The sequence below is a fragment of the Odocoileus virginianus genome, chromosome 25 (genome assembly GCF_023699985.2).
Source record: "Odocoileus virginianus isolate 20LAN1187 ecotype Illinois chromosome 25, Ovbor_1.2, whole genome shotgun sequence".
Classification (NCBI taxonomy): domain Eukaryota; kingdom Metazoa; phylum Chordata; class Mammalia; order Artiodactyla; family Cervidae; genus Odocoileus; species Odocoileus virginianus.
Genome location: NC_069698.1, coordinates 1,503,375 through 1,528,194, shown reverse-complemented (window position 1 = coordinate 1,528,194; position 24,820 = coordinate 1,503,375). Strand labels below are relative to the sequence as shown.

Below are 24,820 nucleotides of genomic sequence, written 5' to 3'. Positions count from 1 at the left end.
CCAGATCATATTTACAGTAATAAAACTCTCTTCATATTGAAGAGAGTAATCTTTAACTTCTGAGGCAGTTATTCAGTACCACCCCATGTGTTTGCCAACAAGATATTGTTAAAAAATAACTCGGTAACAGCAGGTAGTATAACTTCACTCTGAAGAACTGCTGGCGCACAAGTGAACATGGCTTCTAATGAAGGGATTTCGAGGCTCAGCTTCTGAGCACATATGAAACAGTCACTCTGCGTGCTTTTTAAGATTCTTAAGAAGAAGGAGGAAAAAAGTACTAGTATTTTGTAAAGTATTTACCATGCATCATGGTCCATGAAATAATCTCATTTAAACCTTGCAACTAAGCCCCCCTTTTTTTCAGCAGATAAGGAAACTGAGAACCCAAGCTGTTCAGAAAACATAATAAGTGATTTTCACCCATGTTTAACAAAAGAAAACCAAAGGTTGCTGACTGTACTGTATTCTATTTCTATCTGCCTATGAGACTCCTAACACAGCCAACAAAAAAACCTATTCCACCCACAAATAAAGCACATTGTATCATGGTTCTGCAGAGAAACAAGATTAATAGTATGGATAGATAAATAGATAAAGAGATTTTTAAATAGGTGTGTGCATGCTCAGTCGCTAAGTTGTGCCTCACTTTAGGAACCCATGGACTGTAGCCTACCAGGCTCCTCTGTCCATGAGATTTCCCAGGCAAGAATACTGGAGTGGGTTGCCATTTCCTTCTCTATGGAATCTTCCTGACCCAGGGATCCAGCCTTTATCTCTTGCATTAGCAGGTGGACATGGAATGGAAAGAGACTTTTTAAGAACTGGTTCATGCAGTTATGGAAGCAAAAAAGTTCCAAGATCTGTAGCTTACAAGCTGAAGAAATAATACTTAAGAAAAAGAGACTGTTTCAGTTCAAGTTTGAAGGCAGGAAATAACTGATGTCTCAGCTCAAAGGCAGCTGGGCACAAAGAATTCCCTCTTCATTCTTTTTGTTCTATTTAGGCCTTCAGCTGATTGAATGAGTCCCATCTACTTTAGAAACAGCAATTTACTTTACTTAGCCCACTAATTCCAATGTTAATCACACCCAGGAACTCCCTCACAAACATACACAGAATGATGTTTGACCAAACATCTGACCACTCTGTGGCCCAGTCCAGTTGACATACAAAATTAACCATTATACACATTAGATGTGTGGAATCATTAGCATATCACCGATCCTTTTCAGCCACTGTCCCACACTGCTGATTTTACTAACAACATTAACAAATGTGTAGAAGTATTGTGAGTTATGTTACAACGTTTCAACAGTAACATAGCAAATGCCTTAAATGAGATAGTTACTACGACTTTCAGTAGTGCCTACCAGCAGTGGTCAATTTGGCATTTAAAGACTTTAAAATCTATTCTATAGGAATGCACAAGGCATCGGTACAGTATCTATGCACATTGCAGCTTTGTTTATAATATTGAAAGTTTAAAGCAAAGTAAATATCCAACAATAACAAAAGTAAATTATAGTGCAACCATATCATAGGATACTATTTAGTCATTAAAAATAATTCAACATTTTTATTGGAACATAAAATATTTATGATGAATTACATGATCGTACTTCTGTGAATACATATACACACACATATATTATATTATATATATATATTATATATGTGTGTGTGTGTGTATATATATACACACATACATACACATATACATACAAGGGTTTCCCAGATGGTGCTTAGAGGTAAAGAACCTACTTCCCAATGCAGGAGACTTAAAGAGATGCAGGTTCAATCCCTGGATCAGGAAGATCCCCTGGGGGAGGGCATGGCAGCCCACTGCAGGATTCTCGCCTAGAGAATCCCATGGACAGAGCAGCCTGGTAGGCTACAGTCCATGGGGTCACAAAGAGTCGGACACGACTGAAGCAACTTAGCACACACGCATATACACACATGGGGCTTCCCAGGTGGCACTAGTGGTAAAGAGCCCACCAATACAGGAGATATAAGAATTGCAGGCTCAATCCCTGGATCGGGAAGATCCCCTGGTGAAGGAAACAGCAACCCACTCCAGCATTCTCACCTGGGAATCCCATGGAGAGAGGAGCCTGGCAGGCTACGGTCCACACAGTGGCAGAGTTGGGCATGACTGAAGCGGCTGAATGGGCAAGCACATATCTGAAGTTTACAAAGTACAGTGGTTTTCCCTGGTGAGTAAGAAGATATGCGCTGCTGCTGTGGGGATGAACAATTCCTTTCTCGTGGCTAGAAACTGAGGGTGACCTCTAGGAAATGAGAATGACCCATGGCTGAGAGCCAGCAAGAAAATGGGGACATCATTCCTGCAACCACAAGGAACGGTGCTCAGCCAAGGACCTGAATGATTGAGAAAACTCCCAATGAAAATGTAATCAACCAACACCTTGATTTCTGCCTTGTACAGCCCTGAGCAGAAGCCCCAGCCATTCTGTGTCTGGACTCTTGACCCACAGATCTGTGAAGTAATAAATGTCTTTCTGTAGCCACTGTTTGTAATAATGTGTTATACAGGAATAGAAAACTAATATAATCATTTTAGCATATTACAGAAATGCTGTACACTTTCAATAAAAATAATAATAATATTGAATATAGTAAACAGAGGAAAAGATAATCACTTGATTTCAAAATAATCACTTGATTTTCTATGTTGAATAACGTTATTAAATTTTTTATAAATTTTTATGGTGACAGATGAAACCTAAAGTTATCTTGTTGGTCATTTTGCAATGTATACAAACGTAAAATACTTATTGTATACCTGAAACTAATATAATGTTATATGTTAATTATACTCCAATAAAAAAAAAATCTTCCTGGTCAGAGCTTTAATTTAAATATCAAACAAAAACAAAATTATCAAACCTGCATAGGTTTAAAATCACCTGCATTTTCAGTTTTTAAAATGTATACAAATATCTTCAATTAAGTGGTATGAAGATTTTAATTATGGATAGGTAAATTGTGATGGAACAAATTAAAAACTTGCAATATTTCAAAAGCTTCACTTTTAATTCAAGCAATTGGAAATCTTCAATGGTATCTCGATACATCAAAATAAATCATAGACTACAGTCTGACAACGTTTTCCACAATTGGATTCTGCTTTTTTTTTTCCCCAGCCTATGGCCAAACTGCACCTTATTGATCTCATTCATTGACCGTCTACTACTGTTTTCTTCCCTTTTTATGTGTCTTTGCACTCACTCAGCCCACCTCTTAGGTGAAAGCCTTACTAGCTAAGCAGGACCCAGTTCAATTCATCTAAGAATTCTACCCTCCTCATTATTCACGAACAGTAGAACCCCTCTCTCCCTCTCCACATTTCAAAAAAAACTGTATTTTACTACGATAGTGTAGTGTCATCTGTTTTGTTTTACATGTGTATGTGCATGTAACATCACTGTCACTAGACTGTATATTCCAAACTCTCAGGGATGGTCCTCTTCCTGGCCTGTACTGCCTAGGACAGTGCTAAACGTTCTACTTATGGTCAAAAAGTGATTACTGAGTTTTAAAAAACTTCCAATCTTGCCACTGCACAAGAACAAGAAGTGAACACAATGTACATAATTTTAATTTAAGAAAGTCTGAATCCAAATAAAGACCTAATGAGAACTAGAGAAGCTCAGGTTTTTGAAAATGAGGAGAATGATTTTGCTCAGAGATTGAACAGATCATAACAACTGGCAAATGAAATTGGGAGCACAATAAAAGATTCAGAGCAGGAAGGTCATATTTAAGAACTAGAAATGAAGAACAGTGTGTATAAGATTCATTACACCACTACAGTTTCTGCTGTAGCATTTTACATTATTCAAATCTTTTTATCAACTGCTTATGACAATATTTGCCTCCCTTATGAATTCATTTTCAGTACAGTCTGGTACTGTGGTTGACTTTGAAAGATATTCTAATTTAAGTTTATCAGAATTGGACAGAGGACCATACTGACTGAATAGGAAGTTTTATGCATATGAAATTCAGAATACCTCAAACATAACTAAAATCACTGCAAGCCCAAGGGAAATATAAAACATTATGTACTAGAAACTAGTTTACTATCTCTACTTCACATGTAATTATTTTACACTCTCTGAAAATAATACTGATGTACTTGTGTAAAATATAAATAATATAAAAGACTGGTTGAAACATCCATTTATTCAGCTGAATGTTTATAGAGTACACAGTATATGTAAGATGTATTATTATAGTCTATAAAGGGTTCAAATATAAGGATATAACTATAAAGAGGAGGAGAAGTGGAAGAAAATGGGAACTTAATTAAACCAGTTCCGTATTCCATCCATACCAAGCCCTGCCTTGTAATAATGATACTAACAGCTGACATTTGCCGAGTGTTTACTGTGTCTAGTTACGATTCTGTGTGTCTACGTGGATTGCATCATTTAATACTTAGAACAAATCTATGAGCTCAACAGTATTCATTTTCCCATTTTTTAGATGAGGAAACTGACGTAGAGGAATTCAGTAACTCTCTAAATGTTCAAAGCTGGGAATTCTAAAGGAGAAATTTGAATTTAACAGCAGACACTTTGAACTTGACCTGTATACCATACACTTCCTGCTAGGTTTTATTACCTCCATTTTGCAGTACAAGAACTTGAGGTTCAGAGAGATTAAGTGGGTTTTCCAGGAACAGATTCCTTGTCAGTGACGGGATTAGCATTCAGGATCGAAACTGATTCCAAATCCTTTGCCAGCTCCTCTACCTCACCTGCAAACCACAAGAGAGAAAATGTTAATAAAAGGTATTCAAACTATAGCTCATTCCAGCTATTATTTAAAACCAACTGCATCTCCTCCTGGTCGTGTGACATGAGTTAATGCAAATTACATAATCTCTGTCTGCTTTAGTGTCCTTAACAGTAAAATGAGGATAATTTAATTGTTTTGAGGATTAGATATTATGAAACGATTGAATAGGAACTAGGACTAGCTTATTAGTATTGCTATTACCATATTACTATTATGGTTGCTGTTTATAAATCATTTTATTTAAGAGAGAGAAGGAATATCTATGACCTTCCCATGCTGCTCAATGGGTACAGAATCTGCCTGCAATGCAGGAAACGCAGAAGATACAGGTTCGATTCCTGGGTCAGGAAGGTCCCTTAGAGAAGGAAATGGCAACCCACTCCAGTATTCTTGCTTGGAGAATCCCAGGAAAGAGGAGCCTGAGGAGTTACAGTCCATGGGATCGCCAAGAGTCGGACCCGAATGAAGTGACTTAGCACACACTAACGGGTTAAGTGCTGATCTTTTCAGCATTATCTCACCCCAACAATCCCATCAGGCAGACAAAGTTGTCATCACTTTACAGATGATGAAATAGAAAAATAAAGGTAGTGACTCAGGATCATATAGCCAATGAGTGGTAGGACCAGATATCAAACCTGGGTTTACTGATTCCAAAGACCACATGGTACTGTGAGATCAATGTCAAAACAAAGGTGCAATCAAAGTTCTGCAAGTATTTATTAATAGAAAATATAGAACACTTCTTGCCTACATGATCAAGGAGGTTTTGCCTAGGTGGGTTAACATTTGAGCATTTAATCTCTGAAGGTAAGTAGAGTTCAATAATTTAGAAGAACATCTTTTGAAGGACAAAATGAGCTTACCTGGAACAGCCTGAATAGAGTCTGAGACAGATTTAATCCATCTGACATTGTAAAGAAGCAGCAGAAGATAGAGCTGGAAAGGTGAGTTAATGTACACTTCCTGAGTGTGAGGCCCATGCTTCTGGAACTGTGCTGGTCACTACAGCAGCCGTGAGACACATGTGCATCCCAAAATGTTGCTACTGAGACTAAGGAACTGAAGTTCAAATTGTATTCATCTTCAATTAATTAAAATTTAAAGCTAAAAACTGATACCCAGCTTACTTACTGAAAATCTGCAAGAATGTTTGGAACAACTTAAATATGAGTCTGCTTTTTTCAGCTGTACACCTTAGGAGTTCTAATTATTGATTAAGGATTTTCAAGGAAAATTTGTCATCTGAATTAAGGTGTGATGTAAGTATAAACTACACCTTGGATACCTGAGATTTCTTAAAAATGAACATAAAATATCTCATTAGTAATATTCAATATTCATATAGTTTATATGTTTTGTGTATGCTCTTCCCTGTTGGCTCAGAGGCAAAGAATCCCCCTGCCAAGTATAAGATTCAGGTTTGATCCCTGGGTCGGGAAGATCCCCTGGAGAAGAAAATGTCAACCCACTCCAGTATTTTTGCCTGGGAAATCCCATGGATGAAGGAGTCTGATGGGCTATAGTCCATGGGCTCACAAAGAGTGAGACATGACTTAGTGACCTAACAACAACAACATATTTTTGAATATATTGGATTAAATAAAATGTATTCTTTACATTAAAATTACCTAATTCTTTTTAGCTTTTTAATATGACTACTAAAAAGTTTAAAATTATATATGTGACTCATTATATATCTATTAGAGATTCTTGACACACAGTAGGCACTCAATAAAATATTTGCTCACCAACTGCAATTAAGAACAAGACTGTAACCTCAAAGGCAGACTGAGGATTTTGTATTTTCCCTAATACACACGAGTCACTGAAATCTCTCAGTAGGGGAATGATACACTTTTTCAGAGTACTATTTTAGGAGGCTCCATCTAGAAGAGGAACTAAAACAGAGGAGGAAATGGAGTTAGGTTAGAAGTATGCTGCAGTATCAAAGTAGGACCTGAACCCCCCAAATTCTTCCAAAGCAGCTCAGCTGAGCAGCAAAACATGGTGTAAATGTTCAATGTTTCTCATGGGAATGCTAAACACTCTTGCAAGTAAAAGGCAATTCCTTCTTAAGTAAAGTCTTAACCCTCTATGCTTCCAGTTTCATCATTATTACTTTTAAAGAGAATCAAATGCAGAATCATTGTGATTACCTCTGGAAAAAAAAAAATCATTGGGCTACAACTCTCTTCATTAGAGTAATCATTTGCCAAATAAAGCTCCATAGTATAATTGTGAAATGTTATAAGCTAGAAGTATAGCTCCAGGTATAAAAAAAGCCTGAATATCACTCCATTCTTCACCCAGTAACCAGAGTTTTGTTTGTTTTTTCCATCACATCTCTGATTGTATCATTCTATGTCGAAAAACATTAATGTTATACCATAGCTTAAAGGATGAAGTCCAACCAATCCTATTCAGCCTCAACTCTCTCCAAGCTTTCCTAGAAATATTCATATATGTCTCTTTAAGTAGCAAGTGACAGGAATCCAACTCAGACTAGTCAAGAAATTTGTTGATCCCACAATAGATCAATGTTGATAAAGATATAGATGCATACACAGTGGGTAAATGGCTATCTTGATTCTGTTGCTCCTTAGGTGCTGGCCATTTTCATCCTTGGCATACACAGACTTGCTCCACATGGCAGAATAAATGTCTCCCATGAGTCCCCACCGCACTTTCTTCCAATCACTTGACTAAAAATGCAAAGTACAATTTCCTCCACTCTAAGTGAGTACACGCTACCATGGAGAGTGTGTACCACGTTCCAGGCACTGGAACTCCTCCATACTCCTCCTCCACACTCCTCCTCCACACTCCTCCTCCATACTCCTCCATACTCCTCCTCTCCTCCACACTCCTCCTCCACACTCCTCCTCCATACTCCTCCTCCATACTCCTCCTCCACACTCCTCTCTCTCTTTGTGTGTGTGTTATACTTTATATACAATAGTAATATATTAATATACAATATTTAATATATATATATATAAGTGATTTGGTCCTCACAAAAGCCCTATCATCAATCCCATTTTGGAGATGGGGAATGGAGCATAGAAAAAGTAACTTGTCCAAGTACCTTGCTGTGGTAAGAAATGGTGGGACCAGAATTTGAAAGCAGACTCTGATATCCCAGCACTGCCACAGAAATCACTGTGGGCAGAGGAAAAGGAACTGTGCCTGGCTACGCCTGCATGCGTTCCCATGGGGGTAGGGCAGTACTGGGAACGGCAGCCCCACCAGAAACACTGGACGCCAGGGAGTAGGAGTCAGAGGGAATAAGAGGCAAGTCAAACCAGTCTGATGTAGGCTCTACATTTCAACCACAGCGACCAGGGTTGGATAGCCTTTTTCAAATTTTCCATGTCTTCTTTTGTTTCTATAATTTGCCCCACCTCTAGCTCCAACCCTCTTCCTGAAGAATGCTGTTTCTCAGTCTATGATGCCAATCTCAAGCAATGAACTCTCTTTTCAGCATTCCCTCAGTCCCTAGAGGTAGAATGAGTTACTCTCCCCTCTGATTCCTTTGGTGTCCCGTACAACCCAGCATCCATAGAGCAAACAGAAGTTCTGTGTAGAGTAAGCCTTATCACTCCTGCTCCCTTAAAAGGATACAAAAAGGGGAAAAAAAAAAGATCCTGTGTTAGCAGGACTCATTATAGCGGAATTAAAATTGATCTTCTGCACACTTTTCCTCCACTTATTCCTGATTGTTTCTTTCTTTGGATCACTTCAGGACCTTGAGAGTGATACCTGCCCCACTACCCTCCCGGGTTCTGATTTCAGACGCTGGCGATGTCTTCCCTCTCTGCTGTCCTCTTGGCTTCCACCAGCTTCTACGTTTGACAGTCATTTCTTCAATATGGATTCCTGGCATGGTTTTAAGGGGCTTGTCTCTGACATACACTCTGGCATATTCCCAGCATGGTGCTCATTCCATTGATTTATAATTTTTTGTTTTGATGTCTATCTCTCCTGTGAGACTCTGAGCTCCTTAGGGCAGGCACTAAGACCTAAATCAAAAAAAAAAAAAAACCTAAATCACCTTGTTATTCCTAATGTTGAAAGGAGTCAATATAAAGGGAAGGAAGAAGAAGGTAAAAAGAGAGAAAAGTGTGACATTATTCCAGTATATACATTTTCCTTGAGAAAAGGTAAATAGGAAATAGTATGCTCAATTCAAACTTAAGCCAAATAATCTTTTAAATTTATAATAGTGAAAAAAATTGAATGAAACAAAGCAATTTCTGTTGCTGGCCAAGAAAGAAAATTCTCAGAAACAAACTTTTTCCTTAAAATCTTGAGCACAGTTGCCTTTAACTCATATGACAACTTGAATCTATTGTGATAATGCAAGACAATTGGGATGATTGAAGCAAATCTACTTTTTTTCAGACCCAGAGAAGTAGTTTAGAATAAAGGACTGCTCATCTGATCATTTTGTCCTAACCTCAATCTAAGCCTCCAAAGAGAGGAAAGCTGGCATTGCCCTGCGTTTCGAATGGACATTGACTTTGGCAATGATTTTGTCACCCAGGTTCTTCTCTTGTTGTGCCCTGGACAGAGTGGCATGGTTGGAAATATTTGACGGCTGAATCTGAGCAAGAATGCTCACTGATTTACAAGTGTACTTTTTGACATGTTTCAAGAGATCCTATGTCCAAATCTATAGAACAAGTATAGTGAGCGGTAATTTCCTGAGGAGTAAAATCCGTATCTCTCTACAAAATGAGTGAATGCTAACACTTCATACACAGGAGTGGTTATAAATATCAGTTCTGGAACTGGATAATTTTAGTTCAAATCCTGATCATGCACTTTACTGAATGTGTGACTTTAGGCAGGCTACTTGAATCAGTCTGTGCCTCTGTTTCCCCAACTGTATGCAGAGATAGTAACTCTCATCTCATATGGCCGTGGGGTATAAATGAGCTATCTTTTCAAAACACTTATATACCACTGTGTCTCACACACAGAAAGAACTTGTGTTTGTTAAAGAGATAAAATTAATTCAGCACACAATATAAGGCATAGAAACAGCTTTGAAATGTTACCTAAAATACTAAGCATAAAGAGAAGTCCAAGCAAAAAATAAATACAGATATAATCTGCAGAAATATATTAAGCAATATGGAAGAAACCTCAAATTTCTTGAAAATTTTAAATGATATGGGCACAAGAGTTTTATCATTTTTTAGTCATTAGGATATTGCAATCAAAAATTATTCTATTGGATACAATTCAAAAATCCTCACGCTCCCTTATATTGTCAGTGTGACTTCTCTGAAATTAAGTTTAATGTTTCCAACAACTCATAAAATATTGCTTCAAACCTTTTAAGTAAATCATTAATTGTACTTAAAGCGCTCTAGGAGAGTAGGGCCACATACTGTAACAGAAAAGAAAAACTACAAATTTTATAAATTCCACAAAAGTTCAAAAGTGCCCAGAGATCAATAAGATCTATGCCCCCTAAATTCTATCACTTTCTTCTCAGGCTGTGTCATCATCATCTGTCTGCCTACATCGAGGAACAAAAGATAACAACACCCAATTTTTAAAGAATCAATAACCTAAGAGGGATTTTGATGACTGTGCCAAACAGTGATCATATTCATTATTATCTGCTTGTTTGCTACTGTACTTTTTAAAAGTTCGTGAGACCCAGATTCCAGAGAAAAATTAATAAAGTCAAAGCCAAAACATGAGGAGCTGGCAAGAAGACATCAACACACCTACCTGATTCAATCAAAGCATCATTCTACATTCTGTTTATGATGCTAATTAGATTCTTGGAGAAGCCCTCCAAAAAGCCCAGAAACTTTTTCTCTTCCCTATATTTTTGGAAACACATTTTTAAAAATCCAGATAGTACTAAAATAAGGGAAAATCACCACATGATTAGTGAGGCCAAAAACTTTTGTGGAAAAAAACAAGGCATTCTTATTTCAAAATGAATAAAAAATATTTTCCATCTAAACTTTCACAAAAGCACAAAAGTAGAGAGGGAAATGTTCTGCATGCCTCTGCATACAAGTTGCAAAAGTCCCAAATGATCACAAATTGATCATTTCCTAACCCTATTCTCCCACCAGCATCCTTCCTTCCCCCACAGGAATCAGCTTCCCATTTCTAATTAATGTTGTTGTCAGATATGCTATGGCCGGATTTAAATGTCTAAGAGGAGAATTGTGAGGCCAAGGGAAAATGAAGCAAGCTTTACGAAGGAAAGGATGTTGAATGAAAACCTTATGCATACCTAAAGCCTAAACTCACTGACTTGGTCACAAAATGAGCTTAAGAGAAAAGGGAAATTTATTGAAAGCATACAAGGTTATCTCCTGAAATCCAAGGTCAAAATATGCAGCTGGGCCCTGTGAGAGACTAGAACCAGGAACAGGAAAGTCAGTAGGAGCCAGCACAGCTGCTATTTCCAGCATTTCTGTTTCCTCTGGGAAGCAAGATCTAACTTTTTCTCTCTGCAGATTAGCTTCATTCTTCAATCTTGACATGGACTGACTTCCTAATTTCTGCTTACAAGTGGACCCCTGACTATTGTCATCACAGATTCCTTGCAGAGACAATCTGAATGGAGGAGACGAGCTTCCAGGTCGGTTCTCTTTGCACCCTGAGTGTTGGCCACTGGGGTTATAGAAGTAATATACACTAACGTCATCGGCATGTCTCAGTCCCTGGGATCACAGAGTCAAACACAGCGGAGTAACTGAACAGAACAGCCTACAGAAGAGCTGGTAACTTTTTCTGTGAAAGGTCATAGAGTAAATATTCTAGGTTTGGGGAACCATTTATTCTCTGTAAAACCACTCAACTCTGCTGTCGTAGCACAGAAGCAGTCACAGACAATACATAAGTGACCGGGTGTGGCTGCGTTCCCATAAAAGTGCATTTACTGAAATAGCTGTTGGCCCAGATCTGTTCTACAGGCTATAGTGTGCTGACCCCTGGACTACAGCCACACTGTGAGCAGGGGAGACCGTTTGAGAAAGGGCTGGGCAGGCTGGTAAGACAGACCATCTCTGGCGAACACAGCCAGCACTGAGATTTGGAAGGAGGAACTGCAGTGTGTGCAGGAACCCCAAACTTGGCTGCACTATTGGCGGCTAAGTCACAAAGCATCAGCGTCAGGATCAGAGAAGGTTTTCGGTCCATCAGCAAAAGTCTCACCACAGGAACGTGCCTTTATCCCGCAGAAAAGACATGGAAGAAAGAGCTCAGAAAGAAAGAGGTTGCTTCAGCAGGCCGGGGTTGGACTAGAGAGAACCACGCTAATGGAGAAGGGGATATGAGTCTGACAAACGTGTAGCGGTAGCACCGCAGAGAATCGTGTGTGATGGGGACAGTGGAGGGGACCTCACAAGGTGAAGTTGGAAAACAGTGCAGTAGGCAACTTGAAAGGCCTGTTCTGAGCTAGGAAGGGAAAGGGTATAAATACCGCATGAAGTGGTATTCTGAGACGATATTCCGTCCATTTCAGCAGACTAGAAATTTAGTGTCTAATGGCACCTGAAATAGGGTGTGATAAGGATGAAGCAGCGACAGGCACACCACTGGAGCCCCTGCCCCGACAGCCCGAGAAGAACTGAAAACAAGAGCTAAAAGGCATGCTTCCTTCATACCTCCCCGAAGCTACCAGTGTGACCCAGGGAGTTCTGCAAGAATGGATATGAGTTCTTCAGCATTTGCTGTAGCCCAAATATGGTCACCAAGACCCAGCTCTGCAATCACAGGAGCAGGACAACCAGAGATGGATGTCAGTGTCCCGTCCTGGCAGTTTTCCTCTGTGCCTTAAATGGCTTCAATCAACTCACTGGTCTGGAGCCGTTTCCTTGGCAGGACTGTTCTAACCTCTCTGCCATAGAGAGAGGCTGGAAAAGAGAGGGTGGCCACAACTACTGAAGCAAGTGGATATCACGGTATTTTTAAAACAATAAATATTGATACTTGATATTAAAAATCTAAAACACAAATGGCTTCCAAATACATTTTCCATTGCCTGGCAGCAATATAACATAATGGCTAAAAGCAAACCCAGATTTTGTGCCCCAGCATGAGCCAGCTGTAGAAGACAGTTACCTATCCTCTCTCAGGCTCCTTTTCTCATCTGCAAAATGAGAATGAGTAATTACTACCTCATAGAATCACTGTGCCTCGTAAATAAGATAAAGTGCACAAAGACCTGAGTTTAGCAAACTTGTGCTTATCTTAAATGCTAGCTATTAATCCATTATCTCTAACAACTAGGTAGTTAGAAGTTAAAGAGACATGAAGTTGTTACTGTGATATATGTGAGACAGAGCTCAAGGCATTTTATTATTCCTTGAGCCGGTGTTGACAAAACCCCAGGTTTGGCTACTTTTGCCAGAAGGAAAATGATGATCACTAGTTTCATTTGTCAGTGCCTTACATGCTCTCCTATATGCGATGTTTCATTTTACCATGCCGTGGGATTTCTCTGGACCTAAAGAACAGTGAATCACCCCTTCGCTATTTAGTAATTATGCCCTCTATCAGGGCACCTCATGTTAGACACTAAAGATAAAATCATGACAGAAACACTGGCCCTGTCCTCCTGGGAGATTACTGTCTAATCTTCAGGTATGTTCTTTGCAGAGTGCCTTGGAGTTCATCTGTTTACTGGAAAAAATGTTCACTTTTTTCCAGTAAAGATGAGGAAGATATGTACTTACTCACCTGTTTACTACAAAGATGTTGTAGCAGGTATGACATTTCAGACCACAGACTCAGGGGGCAGAAAAAGGAGGTAACCTTATTTGTCTATAAGTGAACTTATTTTCTGTCTTGAGACCTCATCCCATCAGGTAGTGAAAAGACAATCTTGGGTAGTTTGGCATGAACTCCCCATCATCTCAAGGTATCCTCCTTTGCTCTTTCCCATGAAGTTTCATTTTCTACTCCAGACCTCATAGCCTTAAGCTCTCTGGTCGGGAGAGTTGTCTTGTCCCTGGGAGCTGTGACTATCACACTGCCACCTCCACCATCGCTGTGTTCTTAACATCAACAACTGCAGGGTCACCCACCTTCCCTCTGATATTCAGCTGCTCAGCCATCCTTCCCAAGTCCGCCCACCCTCTCATCTGTCCTTCATGCTCTTCCCAGATTTACAAAAAAACATTGCCGACCCACCCCGGGGCTGTCTCAGGACCTCTGTTCAGTAGTCTATGAGGCTCTCTTTCATAGAAAGCTGACATTACGATAATGCAGAAGAATGTCTGTGACACTGCCATGCCCAAGGCTCCCAGATAACAAGTCAGAACAGGGTTCCTTTTCTTCTGTTCTCATATCCTAAGTCTGTAAAAGAATTCTACTGATCTCTCTAACCCGAGGAGTCAAAGGTAGGGTCTTCTCTCAGGGATCCATCCCAGCAATCCCTTCTATTGTTTCTTTCCTTCAGTTTCACTATTTATATTATACTCCTCAAGAGCGCTTCCCTTTCTCTCCAAATCATAGAGTTTTCACCTCCACTGGTGCAGGAAAAAATCGTGTCAGGAAGTATTCTTCCAACTCTACTGTTTTATTCAAGGTCCTTAGCTTCTGGGGCTCAAAAGTCAATCAATAAATGTTAATTTTGTCTAGTCGGGGAGTTTATGTGTTATGTCTTGATATCCCAATGAAATAATGGTATGAAGCTTTAATATCAAGAGGAAGAGTCCTCTGAGAAAAGGGTGGATGTGTGAGAAGAACTGCAGTCAGAGGAGCCAGGTCCATATCTTCATGTCAATATAGTGATGGAATGTTTCCTTATCACTTCTTCTAGATCTGAAGTCTGGTCTCTACACCAAATGTTAGGGGTTGAGTTGTGTCTCCCCAGGAAGCTTTGATAAAGTCATTCCGCTGGTACCTGGGGATAAAATCTTACTTGCAAATAAGGTCCTTGCAGATTTAATCAAGTTAAGATGAGGTCATTAGGGTGGGCCCTAATCCCGAATGGCTGTTGTCTTTATAAGAAGAGGAGACACACATGGAAACGTGGGGACGCAAGGGGAGAATACCATGCGATACCAGAAGCAAGCTGAGGTGCTGACGCTGCAAGCTGAGAAGCGCCAGCGATTGAAGCCACCAGAAGCTAAGACGAGGCGGGAATGGTTCTTCCCCAGAGCCTCTGTGGGGATCGCGGCCCTCCTGACCACTGACTTCGGATTTCTCACTCCCAGAACTGCAGGACCACGCGTTTCTGCCCCTTTAAGTCATTCTGTTTGTGTTTTCTGTCGCTGTCATTATGACAGCCCCAGGAAGCCCGTATACCGACTAACCTCGGCACTTCAAGGGTTGCTCATTTTGAAAGGATTTAAGTTTCAAGGAAATCGGCTCATGTTATCTGAGCTCTCTTGAGACTTCACTAATTTCTAGAAAACTGAAGTGAGCCCTCAAAAAATCAGCAAGATGATGCTAACGACACCTGCCCGGGGCTACATTGCCTGGAGTCCTGTGCTGAGACGTCTGAGGAAGACCAGAGGTGAGAGAAAGGCAGCTCCAGAATTCAGGTGGAGTTGCTTTGAGTGGCCACAGTTTTGATCCTTGTGAGAAGGTGGGGAGAGCATGTCTCCATTAGCAAAAGGAAAAGAAAAGGCGGTCCAATATGAAAGAAGTGGCCAGAATAAAGAACGCACCACACATCACAGACCGTAAAGAAGAAACAGGTGCAGCAGGCTGATCTTCAAAACAGAACCTGAAGCAGACGCCAAGGAGGAAAGACTTCATGTGAGCCTGTGGGGTGAAGGCAGCGACGACACGCTGCGCTCTTCGGATAACCTCACTCGCTGCGCTCCGCCGTTCCCTGAGGCGTCCTTCCCTTCTCTCAGGCCCAAAGCCTGGGTCACAGGAGCGCGCCATCCTGTGTACTCCTCCCGAGAAAAACGCATCATACTTTTTGAGCCCCGGAGACTAATTTCTACAAGAGGGTCTATTTATTGACCAATTTTCTGTGAGCAGTACACTGCTCACTGATGCTGTTTCTTCCCACTGGGAAAAACTACGGGAGAAAACTAAACAAATGTCCACAGCTGTTAGTGAAAACAGAACTAAAACACAGGAAATGACACTTCGGTAAGGAATGTTTCATCAGACCGTACGTTCTGATGAATCATCTCTCTCCACAGAGGAGACACCTACCAGGAGAAGAGCCGTGGCTGAGAGATCCTGCCAGTCCCTTCCCGTGGAAGCCCTCCCCTGAGCTTCACCTGATAATACTGGACACAGAACCTACATCTTTTTAAAGCATGTTTTTCTCTCTTCCACATACACTTCATAGACTGGTATAGATATTTTTAATTATGTTTATTTTAAATACCATATATTCAAAACAAGACAAACAGGCAAGCATCAATAATGAAGGTAGATCTTTCCAGATGTAGTATGTGGTACTTTCATGACTTCATGGATGCTCTCTCAGACTCACTCGGGACCACAATGCTCTTTTTCCAGAACGTAGCTATTAAACAGTAGTGCGTTAGTCACTCAGTCATGTCTGACTCTTTGCAACCCTATGGACTGTAGCCTGCCAGCCTCCTCTGTCCATGGAATTCTCCAGGCTAGAATATTGGAGTGGATACCCTTGCACTTCTCCAGGGGATGTTCCCAACCCAGGGATCGAACCTGCGTCTCTTGTGTTCCTTGCATTAGCAGGCATGCTCTCTACCACTGTACTACCTGGGAAGCCTAACTATCAGATAAGGACAAAGTAAATAAATGCATCACTCTCAGAAGGGATTTTCATCTAGCTGCTGTAGCCTGATGAGTAACCTCTTCTATTCTACAGATAATTCTGTTTAAAGACCAAGGCTGGTGAACAGGAATTTGAATGCACTCTCTTCAAGACATTCCAAATACATTTTGGAGAATATTTTCAGAGTCTAGACTGAGGGAGTACTTTTCTTCAGAAGAATTAATATGACATCTAAATTGCTGGAACACATCAAGGCTCAGTCATGGGGACGTTTCACTTCATTTTTAAAAACTCTCTATCATAAAGTCCCATCCTTTAAATACCATCTATGTGCTGATGGATATATTGCTCTATGTCTGATCTCTCCAATAAAGTCAGATTTCTATATCCAACTCTAAGCTTGACAGTTCTGTTTGATTTCTGCCCTACAACTCAACTTTACATTTCCAAACCAGAAATTATGACCCAGGACATTCTGTCTACCACAGCTGTGGCTACTCTGATACTCTCCATCTCAGTAAATGACACCTCCATCCACTCACTTATACTTGTCCTAAAACTCGAGTGCGCCCCAGATACCATCGTTGAGCAATTCCAGTCAATTGTATTTCCTAGTCATATCACTCTCCTCGTTACTCCTATGTGATACCATCTTCTATCACCTAGACTTCTACAATAGCCTTTTTAAAATTTATAGTCCATTTCTTAACAATTTAAAATATCATTACATCACTAAAATCCTCCAGTCACTTCCCATTGTCCCTAAAATAAAATCATGATCCCCTTCTCAGCAGGTAGCCTGTCTGTGACCTGGCCTCTGCCTGTCTCTCTGGCAGATATGCTTTTAATTTAATGCTCCTCTTCGCAGCTAAAGTGAGCTTGCTCCTGCCTCAGGGCGTTGATACATGCTGTCTCCTTCGCTTAGAATGTCCTTGTCTAAAGGGCTCGGGGCTGGTGCACTGGGAAGACCCAGAGGGACGGGATGGAGAGGGAGGGGAAGGGGGGATCGGGATGGGCAACACATGTAAATCCATGGCTGATTCATGTCAGGGTATGGCAAAACCCACTACAATTAAAAAAAAAAAAAGACAAATGACCACAGATAATAAAAAGAAAAAAGAAAGACCTGTCTACTGCTGCATTGATGATGGTAACACAGCAGTGCCAGCTGTCTGGTAACGCCCTGGCTTAGCACCTGAAGTCCTGTGTCTTCAGAACTGCCTCAGCCCCTGAAAGACTGGGAAGGCTGTTCACCCTGTGACTGAGTGCATGCATTCAGTAAACACTTCCTAAATGAATGCATTTAGTAACCATGTCAGTAAAGATAATTTTTGAATACTGAGAACAGTAATTTCTTATTATGGAAAACAAACTATATGACTTAACAGAAGTTCTAGGCTACTCTAATTATTAATGAAATTTTAAAATAGTTTGCAAAGATAAAAATCTAAACTGGCTGTCTACAGTTTCACTGGGAAACACAAATTAAAATAGTTTAGGACAAAATATTCAAAGTTAAAAATATGATCCTATGATCATGGAAAACTAATGGAAAAAAACCAAATCAATTCATCAAAAATATTTATATTGGAATCTATAGCTAGACCTGCATTTCCTAAAATGTGGTCTGATGAAATGCTCCTACAAAATGCAGGAAGAGGAGAGAAGGTGGGGATGCAGAAGACACAACACCGCCCTCATGGAAGTCAATGGCTCTGAGAATTCAGAAAGCAAAGACAACTTCTCAACATTGACAAACCCAGAAGTTTACATACTGGACTAGATAATTCTTTTTGTCACATTTATTCGTACACCATAGCATTTAAGAATATATTTTGGGAAATGCAACCATAAACCACAGAGTCCCAGACATCAATCAGGATCCACCAGGAAACTTCAAGCCTATGCTCTTAGATATCCAAGCTCTGTTCCAGACGGTCTCGGTAGTTCGCAGAGACTTGCAGCAGGCAAAGAAGTACTAATGGCAGCACCACTCCTTTATGATGGCCTTGCTGTCAGCACCTCCACACCCAAGATCTGAAGTCTAAGAGAAGCTAAGGCTGTTCTTCATGAGAAGTGGACACAACAGAACCCTCACCATCTGGAAACAAATGACATGGAAACTATAGGCAATTTGATTATGAGGAGGCAGATATTTGGCTACCACTCTATCAAAAGAAGTTAACAGTTTGAAGATCCAAAAGAATGAAAATATACAGTACACTGCTCATAATTAAGTTCAAACCATGGTAATCTGATGCATCGTTATTATTATTTTTCTTTATTAACAAAATTATCAAGTCATATAACTAAGCATCATCAAAGATTTCTGGAGGGTTACCAAGAAAAGACAGAATGATTATTTTGGAAGGACTTAACATTCAATTTTTTTAAAAGGAACGAATTATGGTATAATTTGTCTGAAGACAGTTTAGGGTGGCATTTAGTAAATTAAGCTTTGACTAAGAGAGCACAGTTAATTCAGGGAAGTCAGTTGGGACAAGGCACATTTTAAAGAATCACACATTGGAAAAATAGCATAATGTATAAGTATAAACAATTTCTATTTCTAAAGGAAGTACAAAATGTATCAGTAAACTTTTTTTTGTCTGAAGGCTGGAGAATGAAGGATAAAATGGGGGTAAGCAAAAACTGATGCATAAAATGAATTGCTATTTCCAGAGAAAGCTAAGCAATTTAAAATTCAGAATGAGTAATAGATTGTTGTAAATATTTTAAGGGGGAAAAGAAAAAGAGTCCGTGTAAGCTCCTTAATAAATTAGAACTATTAAATCCATGATGGACAAAATGCTGAGCCACTGAATTTGTTTTATTTGTTGCAGGTAAAAAAAATAAATAAAGGAAGCTTGCAGGAAAGAAAGAATTCAGTGTGAGAATTATGTGACTCCTTTGGGAAGCTGAGGGGTATATACTAAGCTGGAGAAGAAAGGTGATGGTCAGGATGGGGGAGGGGGTGTGTTTAGTACGAACTTCATTTATTTGGTTGGCTCCCTCAATAAACTGATTCACAGGTGCCCCATTCCCCACAGACTATGTGGAGGACAGGGTTTGTTAAGCAAATTACTACTGTAAACACAATTTGAAAACTATTGTTTCAACAAATCTGGCAGGTTCTTTGCTTGGCAACCTTTGGTTGGCCATTAGCGGATGTTACTAATTAACCTGCTCCTTCTGCCATCTGCTCTTTTCTCTTCACAGTCTCTCCCTCGGAGAGTGAGTGCATCTATTCTTGTGACTTTCACCATCACCTCTTTGCTAATGACTCCCAAACTTACGTATTTATCTCTCAATCTTTTCCAAGTCCAAGCCTCACAAGTTCAAAAGCTAAATCAAACTCTCTGTGTGTAAAGCCAATTTCATTGTGTATTTCCCCAAACCTGCCACCTGCCCTAATTTCCCTATCTTTGTCAATGACAACATCCTTCTGCCAAGCAATCAGTCTTAATAACTTGGAGCAACTTAGAATTACTTTTATCCTCATAGCTCACATGAAGTAAGTTCTCAAATTCTCCATTCCAATAACCCTACCCTAGGTTATAGATCCACGGACTCATTAATGAAATGCCACCTGGGGCCTCTGACTTTTACGCTTCCCCAGTATACATTTCTTGCTGTATAGCTTTAATTGTGTCAATTCCCTCATCAGAAACTCATTTCATTCCCACACCAGACTTTATGAGATAGTTAGTGTAACAAAGATAATAAAAGCATGGATTCTGGAGCCAGAATGCTTGAATTCAAAGCCCAGCTCAGGAACATCTCCACTGTAAGGTCTATGCCAAGTGAGTCAAACTTTCTGGGCTTCAGTTTCCTCCTCTGTAAAATGATAATAATAATAACTGTATCATAGTCTTGTAGCAAGGATTACATGGGTTAATATATTTAAAGCCTTTAGAACAATACCTGGTACATAGTTAATGTGCAAAAAATATTAGCAATTATTATTATAACAAGATGTACCTGCTTATTTTTCAAGGTTCCCTAAATCACACTTCATCTCAGCCTAATAATCTTACTTCAGATGACTTGATCACATGAACTTCCATTCATTATGCTGAGCACCTCAACATTAGATAGGAATGTGTGATTTCTTGCCTCCATGCCTTCCCTGCAAGGAACACATTGTGTTTCCCACCCCTCAAAGGCCACTGGCATCCCTCCTATCCTCACAACAGCACCTCCAGCCTGACTAATAAGTCTGCTTGCTGAGATTCCTCAAGTATTTATAGGTAACAATTTGGATTTTAATTACAAACTTTTTAATAAGAGTTCACTGGTGGCTCATTTGTATGATTCTTGCTTTCCTTGCCTTACAACCACATGCAATGAAAAAAGGCCTGGACTGGAGTCTGAAAAACTAACTTGACGAACTCAGCCAGTAATTCAAGCATGTTTTCCTTACTACCTCCATTCATCACAGTACCCAGCACATCATGAGTACTTAGTATACATGATAGATAAATGAATGAATGAAGAAAAGCAAAAAGGAAGTCTGGAGGGGTATACTATCAGAAAGCGCATGTCAGCTAACATTCAGCAATTGCAGTCTGTAGCCTGTCCATTCTGTTTGCTGTATCTCAGAACAGTGCTGAGAAAGGGACCCACGAGGGCAGGGAAGCATTGATCACAGACGTTATGATGGGTGGTTTACTTATGTGATCTCGTTTAATATCCTGTGGAGTGGGTATTGTTAACATCTTTTATAAAAAAAAGGATCTGCATTCAGAAACATGGATGAGTGAGTGAACTCACTCAGTTGTGTCCGACTCTTTGTGACCCCATGGACTGAGGAGCCTGGTAGGCTACAGTCCACGGAATTTTCCAGGCAAGAGTACTGGAGTGGGCTGCCATTTCCTCCTCCAGAGGATCTTCCCGACCCAGGGACCAAACCCAGGTCTCCCGCATTGCAGGCAGATGCTTTACTGTCTAAGCCACCAGGGAAATATGAATAAAACTGGAAAAAGGTCACTTCACTGGAAAGCCCATTTTTTTCCACTACCCTGTACTATTTCTCTCAGACATACTTCTCAACAAACAACTTTAAAAGTTCAGTTTATAGAATACTTAAAAGTGAAAACCACATGTACTTTAAAACATGCATATTGCATCATGCTATACTATATGCTCTGTAATATTTAGGGAATTAATGTTTTGTATTTCAGAAATTTTAACTCGTTCATAATATTACCCAATATTATCCAAATTGGTAAGTTTTCAGTGAACTTAAGAGGCTAAAATGCTTCTTGATTTATGCTCTTTTGTATCCTTATCTAATTTTCTTAAACATCTGCATCTGATTTACTAGGCATTACTAATTAGAGCAGCAGTTAATAGTTAAATAAACTGATCTTTAAGTTGCAAACTTAAAATATCTTAGAGGTAAATTACCAATTTAGTGATTACTGCTTAAATACAAGTTTTAAAGAAATTATCTTATCTACTCTATAAGCCATCAGTGGCTTAAAAATTAGATAAATTAAAGAAACAAATGCCAATAAATTACAAAAGAGAAATTAAAATAAGCTATATAATATGTTAAAAAGCAAAAGCAATAATAACTATCACTGTTAGATAGAATAATACAAGCAGAGATAGCACTGGACATAGAGTCAATGAAGCTGAGTTTGCAAACTAGTTGACCCTTTTCCCTGACTATGTAACATTGGACAAACTACTTTACCTCTGTCACTAGATGTCCAGCCACTCATTTATAAGATACATTATCTAATTAGCATGTGTGCATATATATGTGCAGTATTTACCCTCTTTATACATAATTCACAAATACAAATGTATAATTATATTACACATATAATATCCATATGTCTGATTTGTAAAGCATAAAGTGACAATAAATAGCTAACACTAATATATACCTATTAGTTGAAAGATTAGAATTTCCAGAAGAAAGTATTATAAAAGCTTTGTATATCAATAAGATTTTTTTAAAAACAATGGAATCAAATGCAAATGATTTTTAAGTCACTATTGGAAAGTAATAAAATTACTTGATGAATTGTAATGGGTTTGAATAAGACTTCTTGAAACTACTACTAAATTTTTGCAGGGAAATATTCAGTTTGATATGACTGAATACAATGTAGCGTGAAAATCATTTAAAGGACATTTTAACATGGTGAGAAACAGAAGTTTGAAAAAAAGAATTCTATAAAATAATGTGACTCATAGAGCTGGATTCAAGTTATTTTTTACCTTCAAATAACTTTAAAGAATACTGCCAGTTTCTGTTCTTAAACAAAAGAAATACCAAATAGATAGCAAGAGAAAAATGGTGTCTTTTGCACGCAATGTCACGGTCAGAAAGAGCACAGAGGCGTCCCAAACCAAAGTGCCACTTTAAATCATGTGAACTTCAATTCAAACAGCAGAAAACTTACTGGAAATATTTCATGAGTTACCTCTGTACTATTTCTTAGTACACCCTATTTAATCTCTTAATCTCTTCCGCCTTTTCTTTTGAATATTTCCTCCTGAAAGTAGAAAATTAAGTAGGAAAAGAGAGGAAATTAACATTCATGTCTACATCTCTTGTCTATTGCCAACCCTTGAAATCACCGAAGTCCTTGAGACCGTTTCTTCATTTGCCGAACAGCAGAGTCTCATGAGAGGTGAACAGTTGGCGGAGAGTTCACTGTCATCCGGAGTGCCTAACATTTCTACTTGCTCTGGAAGTCACACCTACACATTTAAAAAGATTCTTAAAGAAAGTCTGCTTCATAATGATTACAGGTACTTTTGTGAGAAAAGGAAAGAGAGGAAGATAATTTGCATTAACAAAAATATAATTTTTACAATGTATCTTTTCAAATTTCAAGTTTTTGCCTCGAATTTTATTCTAAAGCAAAAAATACTTAGCAGCCACAACAAGCACGGTTGAACGTCATAATGTTGCCCACGGGGGAGGAATTGAATTAAGAAGGAAAAGCACTAAACGGCCAGCCTATGAAAAATAAGGGAAAGGAAGGAACAGCACTGAGAGGTAATTGGGAAGAACAGAGGAGAAAACCTTGACTAAATCTCCTCCCACACATCACCGTTAGGAGCTGATGGTACCCTTTGTTTTCCTTCACAACGAGAAGGCACATTTTGCTCATTAAATCATCTGCTAGTGGCTTGGTTGTTACTTGAGGAAAAAAGAAAAACATATTTGTTTTGAAAGTAACAAGATGGATTTATGCAAGCTTACCTGAGACTCTACAAAAAGCACATGGAAAGAAATGTTCTGCCAGGAGCAGAATGCAGGATCCAATTCAATAATTTATGATTTAAAGACTTAAAGTTTTTAGGTAGTGCCACTTGCATCAATGAGCAAATCAATTCTGAACGTCTTGTTGGAAAACAATTATGCCTTTTTTCAGCTTATATATGAGATTGGTCTGTTTCAGCTTCCTGCCCATCTATAGTTTTTACCTTGCTTGAGTTATAACTTGAGACTGTCTAGAATAGCATCCTCCTCGTACGATCTTAGGAACCCCCTGTGACACTTGCTAAAAACATAGCTTCCTCGGCCCCATTCCAAAGTTACTCAATCAGAAAGTTTTCTGGAGATCATTTAATCTCCAGATAACTTTGATAATCGGTAAATTCAGAATTACTGCCACTGAACAGTTTTGTAACCCTCCCTGACCTTAATTCTGCATCCTGCTGTCCCTTCTCTCAACATGGACACATCAACGTAAAGGAGCCAAAAACATATAACTTTAATTCAAATTTGTTGTCTATGCTCTAGGAATAATTTTATCACTGTTTCCTTCTCACCATGTAATGTCAAAGAATTTTAATATTAGAGTTATGAAGATCTTTCTCTAATGGATAGAACTTATATAGTAAGTATCAAATGGTATGTTTTAACTCACATCTTTGAAGCAATTCAAGATAAGAAGGCATAAAGAACACCACAGGAGGAGGAAGCAAACGATCACAGACCACGCTTTTTATTCTGCCTGGGGTGAGTCAGAAGGTTATGAGAAGCTCATTCCATGTCACAATGTGAAATTTTACAAGGTTCACTGAATTTAAAGGTTTGAAGATAAAGGTCTGACCAACAACCATTTTAAAGAGAAAATATAGATTCCTGGTACACAAATAACCATAGATGGTTCAAGAAACTGCCTCAGATGCCAGTCTCTAACCATGAAAGTCTCTAAATCAAGCCAGTAATTGTCTCTCCTATTTTCAAGAACAGGGACTTGAGGGGATTACTGCCCTAACATCTCTATTTCATAACTTTCTCTT

General features: G+C 39.2%; 1 long non-coding RNA gene across 1 annotated transcript; it reads right to left on the bottom strand.

Moving 5' to 3' along the window:
* Positions 1 to 3,037: 3,037 nt before the first annotated feature.
* Positions 3,038 to 7,606, bottom strand: LOC110150403 (uncharacterized). The gene is made up of 2 exons (XR_002317718.2): positions 6,582 to 7,606; positions 3,038 to 4,789 (listed from the first exon to the last, which is right to left on the bottom strand). It is a non-coding gene; the product is annotated as an uncharacterized lncRNA (long non-coding RNA).
* Between the last annotated feature and the right edge of the window lie 17,214 nt (positions 7,607 to 24,820).